Below are 17,580 nucleotides of genomic sequence, written 5' to 3' on the forward strand. Positions count from 1 at the left end.
CGCCTTCAAGGGAACCACTAGTGGAATCACGGCATCTCGCATTGTGTGAGGGCGTGAGGAGAATACGGTGGCCCTAGAGGCTTCTTGGGGAGCATTGTGCCTCCACACCGCTCCAACGGAGATGTACTTCCCCTCAAGGGGAAGGAATTTCGGTAACACATCCTCGTCTCCACCAGCTCCACTTGTGGTTGTCTCTTCCCCTTTTACTTTATGCAAGCTATTGTTGTGTTTTATTCTTTGCTTGCACTTTGTTGTTGTTGTTGTTGTTGTTGTTGTTGTTGTTGTTGTTGTTAGCATCATATAGGTTGCTCACCTGGTTGCACATCTAGACAACCTATTTGTTGCTAAACCTAATTTGTGAAGAAAAGCTAAAAATTGGTTGTTGCCTATTCACCCCCCCCCCCCCTCTAGTCAACCATATTGATCCTTTCAGCACACCCCTTCGATTAGAACGACCGGCCCATGTAAGGCGGGTAGCATGAAGTTCGTCCTAGTTTTCGGGAAGCTTCTAGGATTCTGGAAGCTTCCCAACCCGGTTTTGGGAAGCTTCTCGAAGATTCTGGTTTGTTTTTTTCTTTTCGACTTTTTTAATTGAATTTTGTTCTACTCTTTTTTCTCTTTTCCTTTTTCTTTTTTTCAAATACATGAACTATTTAAAATTCAAATATTTTTTCAAACTCGTGACTTTTCTTAAAACTTTTTTCAACTTTGTGAATTTTTTTTTAAAAAACATGAATTTTTTTAAAATGTGCAAACTTTTTTGTGATTTTTTTTCAAATCCGTTGAGGCCCTTAAGGCGCGGGTGTACGACTGCAACTGTCACTACCTTAATGGCCCGTGGCCTGCTAGCATTGCGCGTGAGCGTAGCATACCGTTCGGGGGCTTAAGGAGATGAACATGACCTCTCCAATTTTAGAGCATCTACAACCAGACTCCTCAAATGCCCCAGTATGTCGGGGCGGGCGGTCCAGTCAATGATCGGTCAAGAAATTGCGATCCAGTCGCACCCCTCATACCGGCTCTATATGCAGGGCTGATCGGCACCCCTCATAAGCCCATATCTGGGCGGATATGGGGAGTCTCGGACGCGCCCATGTGCGTCCGCCATGTCAGATCTGGCCAGCACTGGCTCACCCCGGCCCCACAAATATCCACCCTATCCACATGTAGACGAACCCTAGCCACTTGCCACACCAATTCGAGTTTGCGCCACTCCGCCCTCCCCCAGCTCCTCTCCGGTGATCTCCGGCCTCCTCTGACATGGTGGCTAGTGGATCCGACTCCGAGATATTTGAATCCGTTGGCTAGGACTTCATCACATCCGAGGACAAGGAGGATATGGCTCTCCACCACTCCGGGAGGAATGCGCCCAACCGCGGTCTGAGTCCATCCGTCGGGAATCCACTGCATCCATGCGAGGAAAGGCAAACTTTCTTCATAGCTCTAATATTTAGACCATGCCAATGTTTGATTGCCTTAAGCTTGTGACCCCGTAGGTTCGGCAACTCATAGACATGAACGAAACCCCTTCGTTCAATGACCGATAGCGGAATCGTGGATGTCCATATTGGTCCCTTTGCTTCATGATACTTTACAAAACCCGTGATGCATCAGTATCCTCTTGAGTCAATACATGCTCACTATACCAAAATCCTCGTTACCGGTTTTGTTCCTTTTTCTCGTTCTTGTGTTTCGTTATCCCCGAGACGTAGTCACCTATGTCTGGCCAGACGATGATGGATGCCATCACACCAAGAGGGCCTAAGAATATCTCACCATCGTCGGAGGAGCAAATCCCACTCTTGAGCTATCTAGTCCCTTGTCAAACTTTCTGATGAACCCGTAAGTTGTCTTTATGATCACCGTGTTACAGGTGACTGTTGGGAAACGTTGCATGGAAAACAAAAAAATTCTACGCACACGCAATGATCTATCCATGGAGATGCATAGCAACGAGGGGGAGAGTGTGTCTACGTACCCTCGTAGACCATAAGCGGAAGCGTTTCACAATGCGGATGATGTAGTCGAACTTTCTTCGTGCTCCAACCAATCTATTACCGAACGCACTGCACCTCCGCGTTCTGCACACATTCAGCTCGGTGACGTCCCTCGCCTTCTTGATCCAGCAAGACGTCAAGGTAGTAGATGAGTGATACGTCTCCAACGTATCTATAATTTTTTATTGTTCCATGCTGTTATATTATCATTCTTGGATGTACAATCATTTTGTAGTCATTTTATAACATTTTTTGGTACTAACCTATTGACATAGTGCCCAGTGCCAGTTGCTGTTTTCGGCATGTTTTTTACATCGCAGGAAATCAATATCAAACGGAGTCCAAACGCAGCGAAACTTTTTGTGGATTTTTTTTGGACCAGAAGACATCCAGCGGGACGGAAAGCACCTGGGGGGTGCCCCGAGGGGGGCAGAACCCACCAGGGCGCGCCTGGAGGCCCACGCGCCCCCAGGTGGGCTGTGCCCACCTCGGTGGCCTCCCGCACTGATATGTCTCCAACGTATCTAAATTTTTGATTGTTCCATGCTATTATATTATCTGTTTTGGATGTTTAATGGGCTTTATTATGCACTTTTATATTATTTTTGGGACTAACCTACTAACAGGAGGCCCGGTGCAAATTGTTGTTTTTTGCCTATTTCAGTGTTTCGTAGAAAAGGAATATCAAACGGAGTCCAAACAGAATGAAACCTTCGGGAGAGTCGTTTTTGGAACAAACGCAATCCAGGAGACTTGGAGTGGACGTCAAGGAAGCAACGAGGCAGCCACGAGGTAGGAGGGCGCGCCCAGGGGGGTAGACGCGCCCCCACCCTCGTGGCCCCCTCGTGGCTCCACCGACCTACTTCTTTCGCCTATATATACTCATATACCCTGAAAACAACCAGGAGCACCACGAAACCCTATTTCCACCGCCGCAACCTTCTATACCCGTGAGATCCCATCTTGGGGCTTTTCCGGCGCTCCGCCGGAGGGGGAATCGATCATGGAGGGCTTCTACATCAACACCATAGCCTCTCTAATGATGTGTGAGTAGTTTACCACAGACCTTCGGGTCCATAGTTATTAGCTAGATGGCTTCTTCTCTCTCTTTGGATCTCAATACAAAGTTCTCCTCGATTCTCTTGGAGATCTATTCGATGTAATACTTTTTGCGGTGTGTTTGTCGAGATCCGATGAATTGTGGGTTTATGATCAATATTATCTATGAACAATATTTGATTCTTCTCTAAATTCTTATATGTATGATTTGATATCTTTGCAAGTCTCTTCGAATTATCAGTTTGGTTTGGCCTACTCGATTGATCTTTCTTGCAATGGGAGAAGTGCTTAGCTTTGGGTTCAATCTTGCGGTGTCCTTTCCCAGTGACAGTAGGGGCATCAAGGCACGTATTGTATTGTTGCCATCGAGGATAAAAAGATGGGGTTTATATCATATTGCTTGAGTTTATCCCTCTACATCATGTCATCTTGCCTAATGTGTTACTCTGTTCTTATGAACTTAATACTCTAGATGCATGCTGGATAGCGGTCGATGTGTGGAGTAATAGTAGTAGATGCAGAATCGTTTCGGTCTACTTGACACGGACGTGATGCCTATATACATGATCATGCCTAGATATTCTCATAACTATGCGCTTTTCTATCAATTGCTCGACAGTAATTTGTTCACCCACCGTAGAATTTGCTATCTTGAGAGAAGCCACTAGTGAAACCTATGGCCCCCGGGTCTATCTTCCATCATATAAGTTTCCGATCTATTTTATTTTGCAATCTTTACTTTTCCAATCTATACAACAAAAATACCAAAAATATTTATCTTATTATCTCTATCAGATCTCACTTTTGCAAGTGGCCGTGAAGGGATTGACAACCCCTTTATCGCGTTGGTTGCAAGGTTCTTATTTGTCTGTGCAGGTACGAGGGATTTGCGTGTAGTCTCCTACTGGATTGATACCTTAGTTCTCAAAAACTGAGGGAATACTTACGCTACTTTGCTGCATCACCCTTTCCTCTTCAAGGGAAAACCAACGCATGCTCAAGAGGTAGCAAGAAGGATTTCTGGCGCCGTTGCCGGGGAGATCTACGCACAAGTCAAGACATACCAAGTACCCATCACAAACTCTTATCCCTCACATTACATTATTTGCCATTTGCCTCTCGTTTTCCTCTCCCCCACTTAACCCTTGTCGTTTTATTTGCCCTTTTTCGTTCGTCTCTTTTTACTTGCTTCTTGTTTGCTTGCGTGTTGGATTGATTGTTCGTCATGATGGCTCAAGATAATACTAAATTGTGTGACTTTTCCAATACCAACAACAATGATTTTCTTAGCACTCCGATTGCTCCTATTATCGATGTTGAATCTTGTGAAATTAATGCTGCTTTGTTGAATCTTGTCATGAAAGATCAATTCTCTGGCCTTCCTAGTGAAGATGCCGCTACTCATCTAAACAACTTTGTTGATTTGTGCGATATGCAAAAGAAGAAAGATGTGGATAATGATATTGTCAAATTGAAGCTATTTCCGTTTTCGCTTAGAGATCGTGCTAAAACTTGGTTCTCTTCTTTGCCTAAAAATAGTATTGATTCATGGAATAAGTGCAAAGATGCTTTTATCTCTAAGTATTTTCCTCCCGCTAAGATCATCTCTCTTAGAAATGATATTATGAATTTTAAGCAACTTGATCATGAGCATGTTTCACAAGCTTGGGAGAGGATGAAATTAATGATACGTAATTACGCTACACATGGTTTGAATTTACGGATGATTATACAAAAAATTATGTCGGATTGAATTTTGCTTCTAGAAATCTTTTAGATTCGGCCGCGGGAGGCACTTTTATGGAAATCACTTTAGGAGAAGCTACTAAAATCCTAGATAATATTATGGTTAATTATTTTCAATGGCACACCGAAAGATCTACTAGTAAAAAGGTTCATGCGATTGAAGAGATTAATGTTTTGAGTGGAAAGATGGATGAACTTATGAAATTGTTTGCTAATAAGAGTGTTTCTTCTGATCCTAATGATATGCCTTTGTCTACTTTGATTGAGAATAATAATGAATCTATGGATGTGAATTTTGTTGGTAGGAACAATTTTGGTAACAACGTGTATAGAGGAAACTTTAATTCTAGGCCATTCCCTAGTAATTTCTCTAATAATTATGGTAATTCCTACAACAACTCTTATGGAAATTTTAATAATTTGCCCTCTGATTTTGAGACTAGTGTGAAAGAATTTATGATTTCGCAAAAGAATTTCAATGCTTTGCTTGAAGAAAAATTGCTTAAGGTTGATGAGTTGACTAGGAACGTGGATAGAATTTCTCTTGATGTTGATTCTTTGAAACCTAGATCTATCCCACCTAAGCATGATATCAATGAGTCTCTCAAAGCCATGAGAATTTCCATTAATGAGTGCAAAGAAAGAACCGCTAGGATGCATGCTAAAAAAGGTTGCTTTGTGAAAGCGTGTTCTTCTAGTTTTCATGATAATAATGATGAAGATCTAAAAGTGATTGATGTGACTCCTATTAAGTCTTTGTTTTCCAATATGAATCTTGATAATGATGGGACTCGAGATGAATCAACTTTAGTTAAAAGACGTCCCAATGATTCGGAGTTTTTAGATCTTGATGCAAAATTTGGTAAAAGTGGGATTGAAGAGGTCAAAACTTTAGATAGCAATGAACCCACTATTTTGGATTTCAAGGAATTTACTTATGATAATTGCTCTTTGATAGATTGTATTTCCTTGTTGCAATCCGTGCTAAATTCTCCTCATGCTTATAGTCAAAATAAAGCTTTTACTAAACATATCGTTGATGCTTTAATGCAATCTTATGAAGAAAAGCTTGAATTAGAAGTTTCTATCCCTAGAAAACTTTATGATGAGTGGGAACCTACTATTGAAATTAAGATTAAATATCATGAATGATATGCTTTGTGTGATTTGGGTGCTAGTGTTTCCACGATTCCAAAAACTTTGTGTGATGTGTTAGGTTTCCGCGAATTTGATGATTGTTCTTTAAATTTGCATCTTGCGGATTCCACCATTAAGAAACCTATGGGAAAGATTAATGATGTTTTTATTATTGCAAATAGGAATTATGTGCCCGTAGATTTTATTGTTCTTGATATAGATTGCAATCCTACATGTCCTATTATTCTTGGTAGACCTTTCCTTAGAACGATTGGTGCAATTATTGATATGAAGGAAGGAAATATTAGATTCCAATTTCTGTTAAGGAAGGGCATGGAACACTTTCCTAGGAAGAAAATTAAATTACCTTATGAATCTATTATGAGAGCCACTTATGGATTGCATACCAAAGATGATGATACCTAGATCTATTCTCGTTTTTATGCCTAGCTAGGGGCGTTAAACGATAGCGCTTGTTGGGAGGTAACCCAATTTTATTTTTGTTACTTGCTTTTTGTTCCTGTTTAGCAATAAATAATTCATCTAGCCTCTGGTTAGATTTGGTTTTATGTTTTAATTAGTGTTTGTGCCAAGTAAAACCAATAGGATCTTCTTGGATAACAATTATTTGATCTTGCTGAAAAAGTCAGAAACTTTCTGCTCATGAAAACAATTGTTAAAAATCACCAGAAAGTGATAAAATACTGATTCCAATTGAAGTAGATCAATAAACAAATTATCTAGGCCTTCCTATTTTGTTAGATTTTTACGAGTTACATAAGTTTGCGTTTGATACAGATTACTACAGACTCTTCTGTTTTTGACAGATTCTGTTTTTCGTGTGTTTTTTTGCTTATTTTGATGAATCTATGGCTAGTATCGGGGGGTATGAACCATAGAGAAGTTGGAATACAGTGGGTTTAACACCAATATAAATAAAGAATGAGTTCATTACAGTACCTTAAAGTGGTGGTTTGTTTTATTTCGCTAACGGAGCTCATGAGATTTTTCTGTTGAGTTTTGTGTTGTGAAGTTTTCAAGTTTTGGGTAAAGATTTGATGGATTATGGAATAAAGAGTGGCAAGAGCCTAAGCTTGGGGATGCCCAAGGCACCCCAAGGTAAAATTCAAGGACAACCAAAAGCCTAAGCTTGGGGATGCCCCAGAAGGCATCCCCTCTTTCGTCTTCGTCTATCGGTAACTTTACTTGAGGCTATATTTTTATTCACCACATGATATGTGTTTTGCTTGGCGCGTCTTGTATGATTTGAGTCTTTGCTTTTTAGTTTATCACAATCATCCTTGCTGTACACACCTTTTGGAGAGACACACATGAATCGGAATTTATTAGAATACTCTATGTGCTTCACTTATATCTTTTGAGCTAGAAAATTTTGCTCTAGTGCTTCGCTTATATCTTTTAGAGCACGGTGGTGGTTTATTTTATAGAAATTATTGATCTCTCATGCTTCACTTATATTATTTTGAGAGTCTTTTATAACAGCATGGTAATTTGCTTTGGTTAAAAAATTTAGTCCTAAAGTGATGAGCTTCCAAGATAGGTATAATAAAAACTATCATATAAAGTGCATTGAATACAATGAGAAGTTTGATTCTTTATGATTGTTTTGAGATATGAAGATGGTGATATTAGAGTCATGCTAGTTGAGTAGTTGTGAATTTGAGAAATACTTGTGTTAAAGTTTGTGATTCCCGTAGCATGCACGTATGGTGAACCGTTATGTGATGAAGTTGGAGCATGATTTATTTATTGATTGTCTTCCTTATGAGTGCCGGTCGGGGACGAGCGATGGTCTTTTCCTACCAATCTATCCCCCTAGGAGCATGCGCGTAGTACTTCGTTTCGATAACTAATAGATTTTTGCAATAAGTATGTGAGTTCTTTATGACTAATGTTGAGTCCATGGATTATACGCACTCTCACCCTTCCACCATTGCTAGCCTCTCTAATACCGCGCACCTTTCGCCGGTATCATACACCCACCATATACCTTCCTCAAAACAGCCACCATACCTACCTATTATGGCATTTCCATATCCATTCCGAGATATATTGCCATGCAACTTTCCACCGTTCCGTTTACTATGACACGCTTCATCAATGTCATATTGCTTTGCATGATCATGTAGTTGACATCGTATTTGTGGCAAAGCCACCTTTATAATTCTTTCATACATGTCACTCTTGATTCATTGCATATCCCGGTACACCTCCGGAGGCATGCACATAGAGTCATATTTGTTCTAAGTATTGAGTTGTAATTCTTGAGTTGTAAGTAAATAAAAGTGTGTTGACCATTATTATTAGAGCATTGTCCCACGTGAGGAATGGATGCTGGAGACTATGATTCCCCCACAAGTCGGGATGAGACTCCAGACTAAAAATTAAAAAAGAAAAAGAAAAGAGGCCATAAAAAGGCCCCAAAAAAGAGAGAAAAAAGAGAAAGAAAAAAATGAGAGAAAAAGAGAGAAGGGACAATGTTACTATCCTTTTACCACACTTGTGCTTCAAAGTAGCACCATGATCTTCATGATAGAGAGTCTCCTATGTTATCACTTTCATATACTAGTGGGAATTTTACATTATAGAACTTGGCTTGTATATTCCAATTATGGGCTTCCTCAAAATGCCATAGGTCTTCATGACCAAGCGAGTTGGATGCACACCCACTTAGTTTCCTTTGAGCTTTCATACACTTATAGCTCTAGTGCATCCGTTGCATGGCAATCCCTGCTCACTCACATTGATATCTATTGATGGGCATCTCCATAGCCCGTTGATACGCCTAGTTGATGTGAGACTATCTTCTCCTTTTTGTCTTCTCCACAACCACCATTCTATTCCACATATAGTGCTATGTCCATGGCTCACGCTCATGTATTGCGTGAAGATTGAAAAAGTTTGAGAACATCAAAAGTATGAAACAATTGTTTGGCTTGTCATCGGGGTTGTGCATGATTTAAATATTTTGTGTGATGAAGATAAAACATAGCCAGACTATAAGATTTTGTAGGGATAACTTTCTTTGGCCATGTTGTTTTGAGAAGACATGATTGCTATATTAGTATGCTTGAAGTATTACTATTTTTATGTCAATATTAAACTTTTGTCTTGAATCTTTCGGATCTGAACATTCATGCCACAATAAAGAAAATTACATTGAGAATTATGCTAGGTAGCATTCCAACATCAAAAATTCTGTTTTTATCATTTACCTACTCGAGGACGAGCATGAATTAAGCTTGGGGATGCTTGATACGTCTCCAACATTTCTATAATTTTTTATTGTTCCATGCTATTATATTATCTGTTTTGGATGTTTAATGGGCTTTATTATGCACTTTCATATTCTTTTTGGGACTAACCTACTAACAGGAGGCCCAGTGCAAATTGCTGTTTTTTTGTGCCTATTTTAGTGTTTCGTAGAAAAGGAATATCAAACGGAGTCCAAACGGAATGAAACCTTCGGGAGAGTCGTTTTTGGAACAAACGCAATCCAGGAGACTTGGGGTGGACGTCAAGGAAGCAACGAGGCGGCCACGAGGTAGGAGGGCGCGCCCAGGGGGGTAGGCGCGCCCCCACCCTCGTGGGCCCCTCGTGGCTCCACCGACCTACTTCTTTCGCCTATATATACTCATATACCTCGAAAACAACCAGGAACACCACGAAACCCTATTCCCACCGCCGCAACCTTCTGTACCCGTTAGATCCCATCTTGGGGCCTTTTTCGGCGCTCCGCCAGAGGGGGAATCGATCATGGAGGGCTTCTACATCAACACCATAGCCTCTCCGATGATGTGTGAGTAGTTTACCATAGACCTTCGAGTCCATAGTTATTAGGTAGATGGCTTCTCTCTCTTTGGATCTCAATACAAAGTTTTCCTTGATTCTCTTGGAGATCTATTCGATGTAATACTTTTTGCGGTGTGTTTGTCGAGATCCGATGAATTGTGGGTTTATGATCAAGATTATCTATGAACAATATTTTATTCTTCCCTGAATTCTTATATGTATGATTTGATATCTTTGCAAGTCTCTTCGAATTATCAGTTCGGTTTGGCCTACTCGATTGATCTTTCTTGCAATGGGAGAAGTGCTTAGCTTTGGGTTCAATCTTGCGGTGTCCTTTCCCAGTGACAGTAGGGGCATCAAGGCACGTATTGTATTGTTGCCATCGAGGATAAAAAGATGGGGTTTATATCATATTGCTTGAGTTTATCCCTCTACATCATGTCATCTTGCCTAATGTGTTACTCTGTTCTTATGAACTTAATACTCTAGATGCATGCTGGATAGCGGTCGATGTGTGGAGTAATAGTAGTAGATGCAGAATCGTTTCGGTCTACTTGACACGGACGTGATGCCTATATACATGATCATGCCTAGATATTCTCATAACTATGCGCTTTTCTATCAATTGCTCGACAGTAATTTGTTCACCCACCGTAGAATTTGCTATCTTGAGAGAAGCCACTAGTGAAACCTATGGCCCCCGGGTCTATCTTCCATTATATAAGTTTCCAATCTATTTTATTTTGCAATCTTTACTTTTCAATCTATACAACAAAAATACCAAAAATATTTATCTTATTATCTCTATCAGATCTCACTTTTGCAAGTGGCCGTGAAGGGATTGACAACCCCTTTATCGCGTTGGTTGCAAGGTTCTTATTTGTCTGTGCAGGTACGAGGGATTTTCGTGTAGTCTCCTACTGGATTGATACCTTGGTTCTCAAAAACCGAGGGAAATACTTACGCTACTTTGCTGCATCACCCTTTCCTCTTCAAGGGAAAACCAACGCATGCTCAAGAGGTAGCACGCACCGCCTCTTTGCTCTATAAGTACCCCAATATTTCAGAAACTCTAGGGGAGCCGACGAAAATCAATTCCAGCCGCCGCAAGTTCCAGAACCACCAGATCCAATCTAGACACCATCACGGAGGGGCTCATCATGCCCATTGGTGCCTCTCCGATGATGCGTGAGTAGTTATTTGTAGACCTACGGGTCCGTAGTTAGTGGCTAGATGGCTTCCTCTCTCTCTTTTGATTCTCAATACAATGGTCTCTTGGCCATATGATGTAACTCCTTTTGCGGTGTGTTTGTTGGGATGTGATGAACTTTGAGTTTATGATCAGATCTATCTTTTTATCCATGAAAGTTATTTGAGTGTTCTTTGATCTCTTATATGCATGATTGCTTATAGCCTCGTATTTCTTCTCCGATATTTGGGTTTTGTTTGGCCAACTTGATCTATTTATCTTGCAATGCGAAGAGGTGCTTTGTAATGGGTTCGATCTTATGGTGCTGGATCCCTGTGACAGAAGGGGAACCGACACGTATGTATCGTTGCTATTAAGGATAAAAAGATGGGGTCTATTTCTACATAAATAGATCTTGTCTACATCATGTCATCGTTATTATTGCATTACTCCGTTTCTCCATGAACTTAATACACTAGATGCATGCTGGATAACGGTCGCTGTGTGGAGTAATAGTAGTAGATGCAGGCAGGAGTCGGTCTACTATCCTGGACGTGATGCCTATATAATGATCATTGCCTGGATATCGTCATGATTATTTGAAGTTCAATCAATTGCCCAACAGTAATTCGTTTACCCACCGTTTGCTATTTTTCTCGAGAGAAGCCGCTAGTGAAATCTACGGCCCCCGTGTCTCTTCTTTATTATATTTGCCTTTGCGATCTACTTTTATTTTCAGATCTATCAAACCAAAAACACAAAAATACCTTGCTGCACTTTATTTTATTTGAGATCTATTTATCCTATCTATTATAACTTTATCACGTCCTTTTGCCAATTTCTAGCACCGTTACCCGAAAGGGATTGACAACCCCTTTAACACGTCGGGTTGCGAGTATTTGTTATTTGTGTGCATGTGCTGATTACGCAGTGTTGCTTGGTTCTCCTACTGGTTCGATAACCTTGGTCTCATCACTAAGGGAAATACCTACCGTTGATGTGCTGCATCATCCCTTCCTCTTTGGAGAAATACCGACGTAGTTCTAGCAGACATTAATGAGTTCCTTCAGCACGACGGCGTGGTGACTGTGATGGTGATGTGATCTCCGCAGGCTTCGCCTAAGCACTACAGAAACATGACTGAGGGAGTAAACGGTGGATCGGGGCGCCGCACATGGCTAAGACAATGTTATGTCCTTGTGTGGCGCCCCTCCCCACATATATATATATATATATATATATATATATATATATATATATATATATATATGTGGGAGGGGGAGGGAAGGCAGCCAGGGTGCGCCTAGGGCTGGCCGCCGGCCCCTGCCTTGCCCTGCGCCCCCTTCATTGTATAAACAAGGTGGAAGGAAAGAGGGGGAGATAGGGAAGGAAGAGGGAGTCCTACTCCACACTTTCCTTTACCTCTCCCCTTTCGTTCTCCTCCTCATAGGTCGGCCAGCTATGGGGGCGCACCAGCCCCTTGTGGGCTGGTGTGTTCCCTCTCTTGGCCCATAAGGCCCATATCTTTACCGGGGGTACCCGAAACTCCTTTTCGGTGACCCGATAAGTACCCGGTAACCCCCGAAACACTTCCGGTGTCCAAATACCATCGTCATATATATCAATCTTTACCTCTCAACCATTTCGAAACTCCTCGTCATGTCCGTGATCTCATACGGGACTCCAAACATCATTCGGTCACCAAATCACATAACTCATATAATATTATATCGTCAACGAATGTTAAGCGTGCGGACCCTACGAGTTTGAGAACTATGTAGAGATGATCGAGACACATCTCCGGTCAATAACCAATAGAGGAACCTGGATGCCCATATTGGTTCCTACATATTCTACAAATATCTTTATCGGTCGAACCGTTATGACAACATACGTAATTCCCTTTGTCCATCGGTATGTTACTTGCCCGAGACTCGATCATCGGTACCTTCATACCTAGTTCAATCTCGTTACTGGCAAGTCTCTTTACTCGTTCCGTAATACATCACCACGTGACTAACTCCTTAGTCGTTTTCTTGCAAGCTTATGATGTGTATTACCGAGAGGGCCCAGAGATACCTCTCCGATACTCGGAGTGACAAATCCTAATCTCGATCTATGCCAACTCAACAAACAGCTTCAGATATACCTGTAGAGCATCTTTATAATCACCCAGTTATGTTGTGATGTTTGATAGCACATAAGGTATTCCTCCGGTATCCGGGAGTTGCATAATCTCATAGTCGAAGGAATATGTATTTGACATGAAGGAAGTAATAGCAATAAAACTGAACGATCATAATGCTAAGCTAACGGATGGGTCTTGTCCATCACATCATTCTCCTAATGATGTGATCCCGTTATAAAATGACAACTCATGTCCATGGTTAGGAATCCTCAACCATCTTTGATCAACGAGCTAGTCAAGTAGAGGCTCACTAGGGACACAACATTTGTTTATGTATTCACACATGTATTTAAGTTTCCGATCAATACAATTCTAGCATGAATAATAAACGTTTATCATGAATAAGGAAATATAAAATAACAACTTTATTATTTCCTCTAGGGCATATTTCCTTCAGTCTCCCACTTGCACTAGAGTAAATAATTTAGTTCACATCACCATGTGATTTAACACCCATAGTTCACATCGCCATGTAACCAACACCCAAAGAGTTTACTAGAGTCAATAATCTAGTTCACATCGCCATGTGATTAACACCCAAAGAGTACTGAGGAGTGATCATGTTTTGCTTGTGAGAGAAGTTTAGTCAACGGGTCTGCCATATTCAGATCCGTATGTATTTTGCAAATTTCTATGTCTACAATGCTCTGCATGGAGCTACTCTAGCTAATTGCTCCCACTTTCAATACGTATCTAGATTTGAGACTCGGAGTCATTTGAACCAGTGTCAAAGCTTGCATCTACATAACCCTTTACGACGAACTCTTTATCACCTCCATAACCGAGAAATATTTCCTTAGTCCTCTTAGGTAACTAAGGCTAATTTTGACTGTTGTCCAGTGATCTACTCCTGGATCACTATTGTACCCCCTTGCCAAACTCATGGCAAGGTACACAATAGTTCTGGTACACAACATGGCATACTTTATAGAACCTATGGCTGAGGCATAGTGTCGTGGGAAACCACGGCCACCTATGGTACTAAGGGCCCCTTGCTGGTTCGGCAGGGGGGATGTCGCGTTGCACAAAGAGCAGAAGAATGTGCGGCAGCGCGGCAGCAATCACACATGCAATCTTACCCAGGTTCGGGCCGCCGTGAGGCGTAAAACCCTACTCCTGCTTTGGTGGATTGATGGTGGAAGAATGGTGGTGAGGCATAGTACACTTGCCCGGCAGGGACGGCAGTGGCTACGCGCGTATGGGAGTGTGTGTTGTCCAACCTTCTAACCCTTTCTACTATTGCCATGGGCCTCCTTTTATAGTTTAAAGGGGTTACCACAATGGAAAAACAATCATTATGGAATGATAAGATAGCAAACAGTGCTATCATACCTAACTCTGCAGGCTGACAGGGTGCATTAAATGCAACGCTTAACGTCACATCACTGGTTGCCCAGCAAGCCTTGCTGGGCTATCTCGCGAGCTCCACACCTGCTTGCGTGACACATCGCAGGACGGGTGTCATTTGTAGGCATTTCCTATGGAAAGAGGTCGCCATGTGGCAAATGGCTGCCACTTAGTCACCTTGCGGCTTGACACCGCACTGATTGACGACGTGGGTCGTGGCGGAGTGGTTGGGTGAGGTGGTTTTGCCACTGTGAGTCCCGGCAGGCCCTGTCGGGATGTCTTGGATGTCTTCTTCCGGGGGTGACCCCGTCCTTGTTGAGCTTGTTTGCCCGGCAAGGGAGGCTTTTCTCCTGGTGGCATCTTTGTCCCTCTGGCTTGATCTTGGTCTCCTTGATCTGCGTGTTGGTCCTTTGAATATCTTGATTTCTTGCATCTTGGCACGGCCTTGGCTTGTCCGTGCATGAATCAGGGGAAAATATATACCCCTGTCCGTTTTCCCCGACATAAGCCCCTGGGCCTGAGCCACACATGTTGGCGCGACACATTGGGTTAGGCCCCAAACAGTGCACGAACACGTGGCAGGAGAGGGCTGCGCATGCCGGTTTGCCATGGCGACTAGTCAATCCAACGTCCACCTCGTGCAATTACTGCGCGTCGTGGGACTCGTACAGTTATGGTAAAACGGTAACTTTCTGAAGCGTCGCGCCTCTGTTTCGCACTTCTCCCCTTAAAAACAGGTAAAAGTGGAGCGGCACGGTTCACCTGTTGCTCGCCTCTCCCTTCCATCATCTTCTTCTGCAAAGCCAACACGACGGTTCCTCCTTCCTTTCTCCTGTTCACAGCCGCCCTTCCCACTGAATCCTTTTCTCCTTCCGCATCGCTGCCGCGGAAATGGGGAAGAAACCCGCAGAGAAGGGAAAGCAGACGGCCTCGGTGAAGGAAGTTGCCGCCGAGGGAAGCAAGAGGGCAGCGGAGCTGAACAAGAAACGGAGGGGAGACCTCGTCTTCCTTCCATCGACCTTGAGTGGCCCAGTTCTTCAAGCGAGGTATGGGTATCTGTGTGGGAGGCCCGCTCCGAAATGGCACGGTGCGCCCAAAGTTTTTGCAAAGGGGAAGGAAGATCCGTCGGGCTCATATCGATTCTTTTGTGCTTACTTTATCTGTGGCCTCTCTGAATTCTTTGAGGCGATCATGACCATCTATGGATTCCACCTCCTCGACTTCACGCCGAATGCAATGGCGACCATGGCCATTTTCGCTCACTTGTGCGAGAATTTCATCGGAGTCAAACCCAATGTGGATCTATTCCGGCATTATTTCGTTCCGTGGGTGGAGAACAAGGGTCACCGCGGGTGGCGAGGAGGCTCTAGGATTATATCCCTGGGAAGCAGCACAAGAGGTGGGATGAGTGGAGAGGGGATTGGTGCTGGATTCAAGATGAGGAAGCCCCTGAATTTTGTGAAGCACGGAAGGAATGTGTTGAGCGCGGCAAGGAATGGAGCGCTCATGGCCTTACTGAAGATAGGTTGCGCCCGGCAATCAACAGGATTACCCGTTTGAAGGCTACCGGGCTAACCATTGAGCACGTGGGGGCAGATTTTCTTCTTCGTCGCATCTCGCCATTGCAGGAGAGGGACATACCCGCCTGGCTGTATGGGGATGATGCTGATAGGATGAGGATGCTCCCAAGATTGGCCAACAACTTGTCAGTTTATGGCCACGCCTGGTTGTGCGACCAATTGTTTGGCCGCTTCGAGCTATTCAAACTCCCGACAACTGTTATCCCTCTGAACATCAATTCAGCCCGGGATTAGATACTGAAGTGGATGCCGGATTGCAACGCTCAAGGGGTGGCAGGTGATTGGTGTCTGCCCACCCTTGATGAAGAGCTCCAGTGGTCGAGCACCCTGGTGGAGAAGGCCACCAGGGTCGAGGCTGGAATGTAAAAACGCACCTCCTCTATGGAGGTGGCGTATATCTTAAGGAGGGTTGAGGAGGACAAAGCTGCCCATCTCGCGAAGATGGCAAAGGCCGCGAAGGCCGGGAAGGGCAAGGGAAAAGTCGAGGACGAGAGCTCTTCTCATGGTGGCAGCGAAGTGCAAGCCACGAAAGGAGCTGCTGAGGAAGAGCTTGCCGGGGATATTCCTGCCGGGGATAACCTTGCCGAGCTTAATGCCTTGGCCACATCAACAATGAAGCTTCAAGAGGAGGAGGAGATAGGCGAGGTGGCGGAGCTCGAGGAGGAGTGGCTTGCGATTGGGCCTCAAGCCTGCCCCCGAGCCAGTTCCAGACCAGCGCACACGTAGGCGCGCTGCCAACCGAGGGGCGGCGGTCCCCAATCCAGTGCCCCCCCGCCAAGAGGGTGAAGAAGACCACTACTAAGGTCACCAAGGCTGAGGTGGCGTGTCACCAATCTCCTCGCCTTGCTCGGACCAAGGCTTCCTCCGCCAACCAATCGACGGACGTGGAAGTGGATTCCAGCCCCCACTCTGGCTCGAGTTCCTCACAGAGCTCATCTTCCCCGGAGCTCGCCGAAGCTGCCGGAGAGTTCTGTCCCTCCACCTCCAAAGAGAGGAAGGGAGCCCTCGCCTCCCATGGAGTTCAACTTGAACTCCATGCTTATTGAAGAAGAGTGAGGAAGATTTTTCCTGCCTTTCGTAAGCATCTTCGATATGCTTGATTACCTTCACTGACTGACCTTTCATTTTGCTGTTGCTGGCAGGGAAGTGGAGGAGGACACGGAAGCCCTCATTTACCGCCCACGGAAGAAGCTCCGCCGTCTTGGGTTGTTGAGGGGCGCGGAGAGCCCGGCCTTGGCGGGGGGTGATGCAGAGGACCCCGTGCCGAGCCCTCAATCTAGCCCTCAGCCCGAGAGTGAGGACTTGGTCCCATCCGCCGAAGGCGATGGGGATGGCCTCCTTGTTCCCTCGGCCGGAGGGGAAGGTGAGACAACGCAGGGCGAGCCCCTCCCAGAGGGGAATGCTTCCCCCGCCACTCGAGCCGAAAGGACCCCCACAGAACCTTCTGCGGATGAGGTCGCGCAGAAGGCTGCCATGACTACCACAATAGAGGGCGAAGTTTATGGCCCGGCAACAGACATTGCC

This window comes from Triticum aestivum, chromosome 2D (genome assembly GCF_018294505.1).
Source record: "Triticum aestivum cultivar Chinese Spring chromosome 2D, IWGSC CS RefSeq v2.1, whole genome shotgun sequence".
In the NCBI taxonomy this organism is placed as follows: domain Eukaryota; kingdom Viridiplantae; phylum Streptophyta; class Magnoliopsida; order Poales; family Poaceae; genus Triticum; species Triticum aestivum.